This window comes from Daucus carota, chromosome 1 (genome assembly GCF_001625215.2).
Source record: "Daucus carota subsp. sativus chromosome 1, DH1 v3.0, whole genome shotgun sequence".
Lineage (NCBI taxonomy): Eukaryota > Viridiplantae > Streptophyta > Magnoliopsida > Apiales > Apiaceae > Daucus > Daucus carota.
Window position 1 is genome coordinate 19,074,156 of NC_030381.2, and position 10,058 is coordinate 19,084,213.

Consider the following 10,058-nt stretch of genomic DNA (forward strand, 5'->3'; position numbering starts at 1 on the left):
AGGCTTTTCTGGCACTTCTTCTCTTCTCTTGGCTGCCTCAGGCATCTTAGTTTTAGATTTGACTCTATTTTTCTTTGGAGAAGATTCAAGAGGCAATTTTTTCTCAGTTTGAAGCTCAGCTGCCAACTCCTCTTCTAGCTCAATAGCATACCTTTCATCAACCTCTATTTCTTGATTCAAAGAGAGTTGAGATTCATACTCCTTTCTTTCACATTCTCTGGCCACCTCTTCAGCTTTTGCAAATGAGTAGTGAGGATGGCCAGTTCCAATAAACAGCTTTTGGCCTTCTCTGTAGATGATGGCAAAATGAGCTTTTAAAGCCACATCTGTAGAGTCTTTGTAACTTTTGATCTCTTGGCCCAAAAGCTTGTATTCACTTTTGTCAGGCCTGGCTAGTGGAAAGTAGATTGAGCTTGAGTCTTTTCCAGGCCTAGAGTAACCACAATTGTTTGGAAATAGAATGGCCTTGAACTCATTCAAAAATGATGGCTCACCCTTTTCTTTCTTGGAAGGAATAACAATTTCAGGTGTAATCACCCTGAGAATTGTAGTTGTGGTTGGAAAAGAGATTTGAGTTGTGGTGGCTGCAGATAAGGATGGTGAGTTTACAGAAGATTTCTTTCCCAACTGAGCCACTCTCTTTGCAATAGAATCTAGTTCTGCAATCCTTGCAAGCTTTTGCTTTTCCCTTTCAGTATGGAAAGGAGGAGGAATTTGGCTGATCAATTCTGCAGGAGTTGGTAATTCTTTCTCCCCCTTTTTGTTAGCAGCAAGTGTAGGAGTTGAACTGGGAAGAGAAACACCAGAGGCAAGAAGAAGATGTTGAAGAAGTCCAGTCTGAATTCTTTGATGCTGCAACATCTCTTCCATTCTAGAGTTTAAGATATGGACATTTCCTTCTAGAACTTCCACTTGCTTTTCCAACTGAAGTTGCTTTTGCTCAGATTCAGAAAGTGCTGATTTGACTTTAGCTGGAAGCTTTTCATCAATTTGCTTGGTCAGATCAGTCTTGACAGAGGCAATGAGAGAATTTAGATGCTCTATCTCATGCTAAAAGTGGAGAGATTGATATTTGTGAAGCTTGAGGTTGTCCAGAGTCTGACTGGCAATAGTAGCAGAGATGGATGGAGGGGAGGATGAGCTTCCAGATTGAGGTTGAAGAATGGTGGAAACTTGCCTTTGCAGCTCCAAGCTAACAACAGTTGCATTGGCAGACTGCATGGAGAGCCAAGAAGGAAGAGAAGTTGTAGGTTGGTCACCAAGAGATTCCTCAAGTGCATCATTGAGGTCTTCATCACTATCATCATTTTAAAAGTCATCTCCAGCATTGGCAGGCCGAGCTGTAAGTGCCTCCTTTGCTCTAAGCATAGAAGATGTAGTGTGAATCAGATTGAGGTGCCTCTCAGCTGCTTGATTATCCAATCTGGCAAAGTCTTGAATAGAAGACATCCCATGAGTAAAAGTCTCAGGGTCTAGTGAAACACCATCCAATATGGATCTGTATTCAGCTTGAAAATCTTGTTCACTAAACCCTTCATTGACACCTGCATTTCTCTCAATTTCTCTCTTTTCTTGCATCAAGGGCTCCCCTTGGCTCACCACACCACTTACCTCTCCCTCACTTACCCTTACTAAAGGGTCACTCTTATCCTCTCCTTTTTCCTGGCTGGAAGAAATAGCCAGACTCTCCACACCCTCTCCTTTTGCCAGCACCCAAGGCTGCCTCTCCACTCCAGTGCTTACATCACTCAATCCTAGTAGTGTTTGTGCTACCATGTGATCAACTGCTGTAGAAAGAGGTAAATTAATTGAAGTAACAGCAGTTGTCAACTGATGAGGGACATCAGTTGAAACATGAGTAGAGGAGGCATTCAACTGATGAGAGCTGTTAAGCAGATCAGTTGAAGGACAAACACTATTCAACTGATGAAGGAGATCAGTTGAAGAAAATGAAGAAATAGGTTTAGAAGCTGTGATAGTTGAGTCTGTGGTGATTGATTTTAAAGGTAAATCCACTAAACACACTGTCACAGAAGAAGGAAGTGGAAGAGAAAGATCCAACAAATCATCAAAATGATGATGATCAATCTCAGAGGGGGGCTTCTCCATGAAATCCAAAGATGGAGAATTTACAAGTGTGGTGTGAATTAATTCCACATCCACAGAAGAGGTTGGGGATTGTGTTTGAGTAGTAGAGATGGTAAGATCATAAATATGGGTGATTTGTTGAGATGAAGAAGGGGGCTGTGACTCCACATTTATTGGAGTCACATCAATCTGACTTTGAGAAGTTACAGGCATAAAATCCAGAATGGATGCCTGTGTGTGTGCAGAGTGCTTAAGTTTGTCACTTCTCATCTTCTTTCTCCCATAAGCTTTGATTGGTGAAGAAGTGGTGTCCCTCCCCCTTTTTATCTGTGTCCCTGGTTGGGGACTGTTTTCAATAGCAACATCCTTTTGGGAGGATGCTTCTAAGGATGTGCTTAATTCCATATTAACATCTACAGTCTTTTGGGAGACTGCAGAGTGGCCAGGCTGGTCAGCACTCACCTCTCCATCCTTATCTTTAGGGCTTCTTTTATGTTCACCCTTGAGTCATTTTACGTACTATTCATGGATCTCACCCTTATCACTCACTCTGTGTAGATATGTCAGGTGTGCCTTTTATTTTGGCTAGAAAAAGGTCAACACAGGGACAGATGCACTTTTTAAATAGCAGGTATCTAACAAAAGGCAAACTACCTCTCCCCCGACGAACATTATTATCAAATACTTCGGGGATGTCGGGGAGACGGTAGTTTCAGAGGATGAACTGAAGGCGTGGCGCGCCAAGACTGAGGATGAAAAGGACGCTTAGATCCTCAGAGCAAACTGAAGCTGTGAGAAGACATATTTTAGACTCTGCACAAAACAATAGACATGTATAATTTAACAGAAAACTGTATGCAGGATAACAGATTGGAATGAAAACAATATGCAGGATTAAATACACTAGATTTAACAGAAACTAAAAGATTATGCAGATAATTTCAGACTATGCACAAAACAGTAGAGATGTATAATATAATAGATTAAAACCAAACTCACCATTTTCCAACTTCTCAAGCTGTAAATAGTGTTCTGGTTCCCCTCTCAGATCATTTATAATTTCTGAACTTCTTAGCCAGTCTTGGCTACAAATTAAAGCTTCAGCTGTTTTTGGTGAAAGCGAGCTTCGGTAGGCATCAATTGTCCTTCCACTAGTGCTAAAAAGCAGCTTATGAGGCGACCGAAGAAACAGGCATTCCCAATACATGCCTAGCAATCTTAAAAAGTATTCTAATATATCAAAAACTTCACCTTTTCTTTCTCTTGCATCAACCAAGCAGACATCAAGTTTTATCTTTCCCATCCCTCCTTGATCTCTATCATCCATGTACTTTTCAAAAATATCATTCCATGAATCATCTGATTGATTAATTTGAATTTTCGAAGTTGAATCCCCTTGCCCCTTCAAACTTAAATTCAAGTAGTAGTCAAAAAGTTCTTGAAATGTCTTCAATACTTTGTCACACATTATAGAATTTTTATAAGACCCTCTCCTATAAATTTTACCAAAGCAAAACTCTATGTAGCTCATAATATACCTAGGATCTAACACAACCGCCACATATAACAAGAAATTGGTATTCTCCTCATTATCCCAATACTTGTAATACTTATCCTTCATTCTTTTTGCCATGTCCCTCATCAATATATCTTCACTTGAACTCAATTTAATAATAGCCTCTTGAACCTTTACAAGCTCAACAAAAAAAATTTCGAAGTGCTATATTTGGACCCCGATAATTTCATTGTAACATCATAAAAGATCTCAAAGAATCGAATGAAACGATTTACATTAGCAAAATCACAATTAAGGGGAGCAACTTCTACAACTTTCTTTTTCTTTTTCTTATGATTTTCACTCGTAACCACAAATTTATCCACATCAAAGAAGTTTTGATACTCGGATCTTCAATAATCATTCTTATAAAAGCCCCCTCATATTTAACCGCAACCTCCAACATGATGAAAGTTGAATTCCACCTAGTACCTACATTAAGGCTGACCATTTTATTACATTTAATTTTCTCTCTTTCAACACACTTTCGAAAATTTTCAAGTCTTGCTGGTGAGGACCTCACATATCTAGATGCATTACGAATTCTAGCAATTGAATTATGTTGTTCAATCAAACCATCCTTTACCACCAAATTCACAATCAAACCATCCTTTACCACCAAATTCAGTATGTGCGCACAACATCGCATATGTAATTTTTTTTTTTTCCAATATAGCCTCCGGTCCTCTAAGAAATTTCTTTAAATATGAAATCGCTTTAGCATTCGAGGAAGCATTATCTAATGTGATAGTAAATACACAATCTATCCCCCATTGTGCAAATAAATCAAGTAGCATTTTTCCTATTGCATCTCCTTTGCGACTTCCAATTTGTGGGAAATTTAAAATTCTTTTACACATCTTCCAATCATCATTGATCCAATGAGCCGCAAGGCACATATAATTAGTGTTTTGAACCGATGTCCAAGTATCCGTGGTAAAGGAGACTCTTTGATTGGCCGCGATCTCTTTTTTAATTTCACTAGTTCCTCAGCATATAATTTTAGACAATCCCTAGCAAATGTCCATCTACTTGGCATCTTAAATCTTGGTTCGGCTTCTTTTAATAACTCTCTAAACCCTTCGTGTTCCACAATATTAAAGGATTGATTATCTTTGATACACATTAAGGCAAGTTTCTTCCTTGACTAAAGGTGTGTGCTTTAATCATGTGAAGTTTATCTTCCTTTGATATTTTTTCAAACCGCAATGTCTTTTGCAATTTATCAATATTAGTATGAAGTGGTGATTTAGGACATATCGTTTTCAAATGATTCATCATTGCCGATGTACCATTTCGTGAAAAGCATCCAATTATCACGTTACACAACCAGCACTTGGCCTTTTCTTTACCAACTGGACAACCTTCTATTTTAACAAAATACTCCCAAGCCGGCGAACTCTTTTTAGTCTTCTCATCACGCATCTCATCTTGTTTATCATCAGTTGGTACTTTTTCGTTTTCCAAATTAACATGTATCTACAAAAATTAACAGGAGTACTGATATATAATAGGGATATCAAAAGTAAAAACAAAATGACTAAAACTAAACATATTATGAAAGTACACAACGAAGTAGAGTATTACAGCGGAAAATAAAGAGATTATAATTAGCAAATCGAGTCTTACCACTTCATTTGTACGAGGATTTTGAGTTTCTTGATGCGGCAAATTATCATCCATACTTTATCTTCTTATCGCCTGTCAATGCATGCTGGCTTGTTGGGTCTTTCTATGGAGATTAGAAATTAAGTTTGCTGCTGTGCTGCTCACTTTCGGTCGATTGTAAATGTATTGTATTGAATTAGGGATTTGTGTATATCTCTGTACGGATTATTATTTAGCCAGTGTGGACTGAGGACTCTGAAGCAATGGAATGTATCAAAAGCCTAGTTTAAACATACCCATAAAACATTAGTGCTTTGCCCAACTAGATATTATAATTTTTAATATTTGAAAATATATGTAATTTATAATTTTTAAATGTTATATAAATTATAAATAATATATAATACTGATAAGCGTGCATTTTATCTTAATATTGTCCCTGTATTTTAGTTATTTTGTATTTAATTGGATTTTTATTTAATAAATATTAATGTTTTATTGTAGGATGCAAGGAATTCTAATCAAATATGGATTGGAGTTTAAATGGCAAGAATTGGTGATTAATTTGAATAAAATTCGGATTTTGAAGCTAGCTGTGCAGCATTCACTGTTTGGGCCATATCTGGAGTTCTAGAAGTCCAAATCAGGTGATTCAAGAGCCCACGCGAAGCTTAGAACAAGGCCTTTAATTCAGAGGTGGACTTGCATTTTTATCCCAGTCTAATCAGCCCAGAATCAGAGTCAAAAAGTCAACTGCGAATTTCCTCTTTTGGGAATTCTATTCTGATTCGGAAATCTGCTTGTATTTTCATTAATTCATTAAAAATAACTTTTAATGGAGAGAGGAGGGTTTGGTATTCAGACCTAATTAGAGAGAGAGACACGGTACGAGATAGAGAAGGGAGGCACAAGCACAGAGAGAAAGAAGAAGCGAGACGGAAGAGATTTCAGCCATTGAAGACATTCAGTGGATTTGTTTCTTCATCTCTTTGTTTAGAATTCTTTCCTTAACTCTTGTTATCATGAACATGTGTTTCTTATTCTTGGTTGATTTTGAGATTTTGAGTATGAACTAATTGTTTAAAGTTGGGATTTTTATGGAACCCGAGCATAAGGATTTTGGTGTTTTGTTAAGAATATTGTATGCAATTTCATGGTTTACTCATTCAAGTGTTTTTCATGTTAATACTTGCTATTGTCTGATCAACTCTAGTGGGTTATCGAGTTAATCATAATACTGAGAGGGTTATGATTAATTGACACAAGACTTGAATGGTGCATGATTATATCATTTGATTATAATTTAGTTACGGTATAGACATATATTGTGACCATGCATAGCTTTGTGAATTGATGCTTAATTGGATTCCGAATATTAAATTGGCATAGACATATGTTAGTTTATTTGTAGGAATTATATCATAGTGATTTCGAGAGAAACCTGTGACCATTGAATTCTAGCTAGTAAATTGTGATTGCTGCAATATTTCGCGACTCTTTTACCGATATTCTTGTGTTAGGGGGAAGTAATTATCCTGGCTTATCTTCTCATATTTGAAACTCTTTAAGCTCTTTAGTATAATTTTAGTTGGTTAAATTTAGTTTTAGTATAAAAACCATCACCAATTTATTGCGTGTTCGATAGCTAGACTGTTAGATTTTATTTGTGATTGATACGTTTAAATAGTCCTTGAGGAACGATATCTGGTATTTATTACTATATTACTTGTTTGCGATTGTGTACACTTGCACATTAGTATTTTACGCAACAAGTTTTTGGCGCCGCTGCCGTAGACTATTTTAGTTATTAATTGCGAATTTGTTATTCTTACAGTTTGGTTTTTGTTACTTCTGTTCTAACGGGAGTAATTTTTTTTGTGTTCATCAGGTCTCTTTGTGCATGAGCGAAAGACACCCAGTGGTATTTGACATTGATCCTGAAATCGAGCGAACATTCAATAGAAGAAGAAAAGCACAACGCAAGATCAAACAAACAAAAGTAGCTATGGGTGACAATGTTAATAATGGAGACATTCCAGCGGGTGCATTTATTGTGGATGATAAAGATCGTGCTATTCGGCAATATGCGGCACCCCGTTTCGAAGAATTAAATTCGGGGATCATAAGACCCAATATTCAAGCAACACAGTTTGAGTTGAAGCCGGTCATGTTCCAAATGCTTTAGACTATTGGTCAATTCAGTGGGATGCCTACCGAGGATCCTCACCTTCATCTTCGTCTATTCATGGAGATCAGTGATTCTTTCAAATTTCAAGGAGTACCTGAAGATGCTTTGCGCTTGAAATTATTTCCTTATTCTGTGCGAGACAGAGCTAGAACCTGGCTAAATTCTTTACCGGCAGGATCAGTCACAACATGGAATGATTTGACAGAAAAGTTCTTGAGCAAGTATTTTCCTCCCAATATGAATGCAAAGCTCCGGAATGAGATCAATTCTTTTCAACAGCAGGATGATGAATCTTTGTATGATGCATGGGAGAGATTTAAAGAATTACTCAGAAAATGTCCTCATCATGGTATTCTTCATTGCATTCAGATGGAGACTTTTTATAATGGTCTCAATGCTCAAACAAAGATGGTGGTGGATGCATCAGCAAATGGGGCTCTTCTCTCTAAGTCCTATAATCAGGCTTATGAAATTCTTGAGACAATTGCTACCAACAACTATCAGTGGCCATCTTCTAGAGCTCAAACAGGTAAAAAGGTAGCTGGAATCTATGATGTGGACTCTATAACTTCGATGAAGGCTCAACTAGCATCTATGGAGCATATGCTCAAGAATCTGAGCATGGGCAATAATCAATCAAAGGAGCAATCTCTCAGTTCACAGATTAATCAGACCAAGAATGTTTCTTGTGTATTTTGCGGTGAGGCTCATACTTATGATAGTTGTCCTTCAAATCCAGAATCTGTCTTTTACATGGGAAATCAAAATAAGGGTGGCCCTTATTCAAATACTTACAATCAGTCATGGAGGCAACATCCTAACTTTTCTTGGAGCAATCAAGGGGCAAATTCTGGAACTTCAAATGGCAACGTAAAGTCCAATTATCCACCCGGATTTTCTCAACAAGCACCTCAGTCTAATTCACTTGAAAATATGTTGAAGGAGTACATTATCAAGAATGAAGCTAGTAGATCTCAGACTGAAGCTCTGGTCCAAAGTCAAGCGGCATCCTTACGAAACTTAGAGAATCAAGTTGGGCAACTAGCTAATGAGCTCAGGAATAGGCCCCATGGCACTCTCCCTAGCGACACCGAAAAGCCTAAGGGTGTTGGGAATGAGCATTGTAAAGCCATGACACTGAAAAGCGGAAAAGTTTTGGGGAACAATGCTACTAATGCCAAACATGATGATTCTGTTGAACCTAGTGGCAATGAGAAAATTTCTGATGATAAAGAAAGCGAGAATGACAAGGTATCTCCACCAAGGGCTTCTCCTGAAAAATCACACATGCAACCACAACCTCCATTTCCTCAACGGTTTCAAAAGCAAAAACAGGATGTTCAGTTCAAGAAATTTCTTGATGTTTTGAAGCAGCTTCACATCAATATTCCACTTGTAGAGGCTCTTGAGCAGATGCCTAATTACGTGAAATTCATGAAGGACATTCTTACGAAGAAGAGAAGGTTGGGTGAGTTTGAAACTGTAGCTCTAACGAAGGAGTGTAGCTCATTTTTGCAACATAGATTGCCTACGAAGATGAAAGATCCAGGGAGTTTCACTATTCCTTGCACTATTGGTGACTCTTATTGTGGGATGGCATTATGTGATTTGTGGGCTAGCATAAACTTGATGCCTATGTCGGTGTTCAGAAAATTGGGGATTGGAGAAGTTCGGCCTACTACTGTCACTCTTCAACTAGCTGACAGATCTCTTGCTCATCCAGAGGGAAAGATTGAAGATGTTCTAGTCAAGGTAGACAAGTTCATATTTCCTGCTGATTTCATCGTGTTGGATTATGAAGCTGATCGAGAAGTTCCCATAATCTTGGGAAGACCATTTCTTGCTACAGGAAGAACTCTCATCGATGTGCAAAACGGAGAGCTAACTATGAGGGTTCAAGATGAAAAGGTGACTTTCAATGTCTTTAATGCAATGAAATATTCTGATGATGTAGAAGATTGCTCAGCTATCACCATATTTGATGAGCTAATTTCTGATAAATTAGACTCTAATTCTTCTCATGATCCTTTGGAGCAATTAATATTGAATGTTTCTCAAGAAGAAGATGATAATGTTGATCTCTTAGCTTGGTTGGAAGCTAATTCACAAATTACAAGAACTAGGGGACGCTTTGAGTCCTTGGATCTGTCGTCCAGGGAGTTCAAGACTCCTAGGCCATCAATTGATGAACCACCAGAGTTAGAATTAAAAGCTCTTCCTTCTCATTTGAAATATGCTTATCTGGGACCTTCTTCCACTTTGCCTGTTATTATCTCTGCTGAATTATCTATTGCTCAAGAAGAGAAATTGTTAGAGCTTCTGAAGAATCACAAGAAAGCTATTGGGTGGAGTATTGCAGACATCAAAGGTATTAGCCCTTCTATTTGCATGCATAAAATCTTGTTGGAAGATGGTGCCAAAAGTTCAATTGAAGGCCAGCGCAGATTGAATCCTATTATGAAGGAAGTGGTGAAGAAAGAGGTAATTAAGTGGTTAGATGCTGGAATTATTTATCCGATCTCGGATAGTGCATGGGTGAGCCCAGTTCAGTGTGTTCCTAAGAAGGGTGGAATCACGGTGATAAAAAATGAAAATAACGAGTTGATCCCTACGAGAACA

The 10,058-nt window shown here is 37.9% G+C and overlaps 1 non-coding gene across 1 annotated transcript; it reads right to left on the reverse strand.

Annotated features, from left to right (window-relative positions):
- Window positions 1-7,685: 7,685 nt before the first annotated feature.
- Window positions 7,686-7,792, reverse strand: LOC135149998 (small nucleolar RNA R71). Its single transcript, XR_010288353.1, has one exon. It is a non-coding gene; the product is annotated as a small nucleolar RNA R71 (small nucleolar RNA).
- Window positions 7,793-10,058: the final 2,266 nt, after the last annotated feature.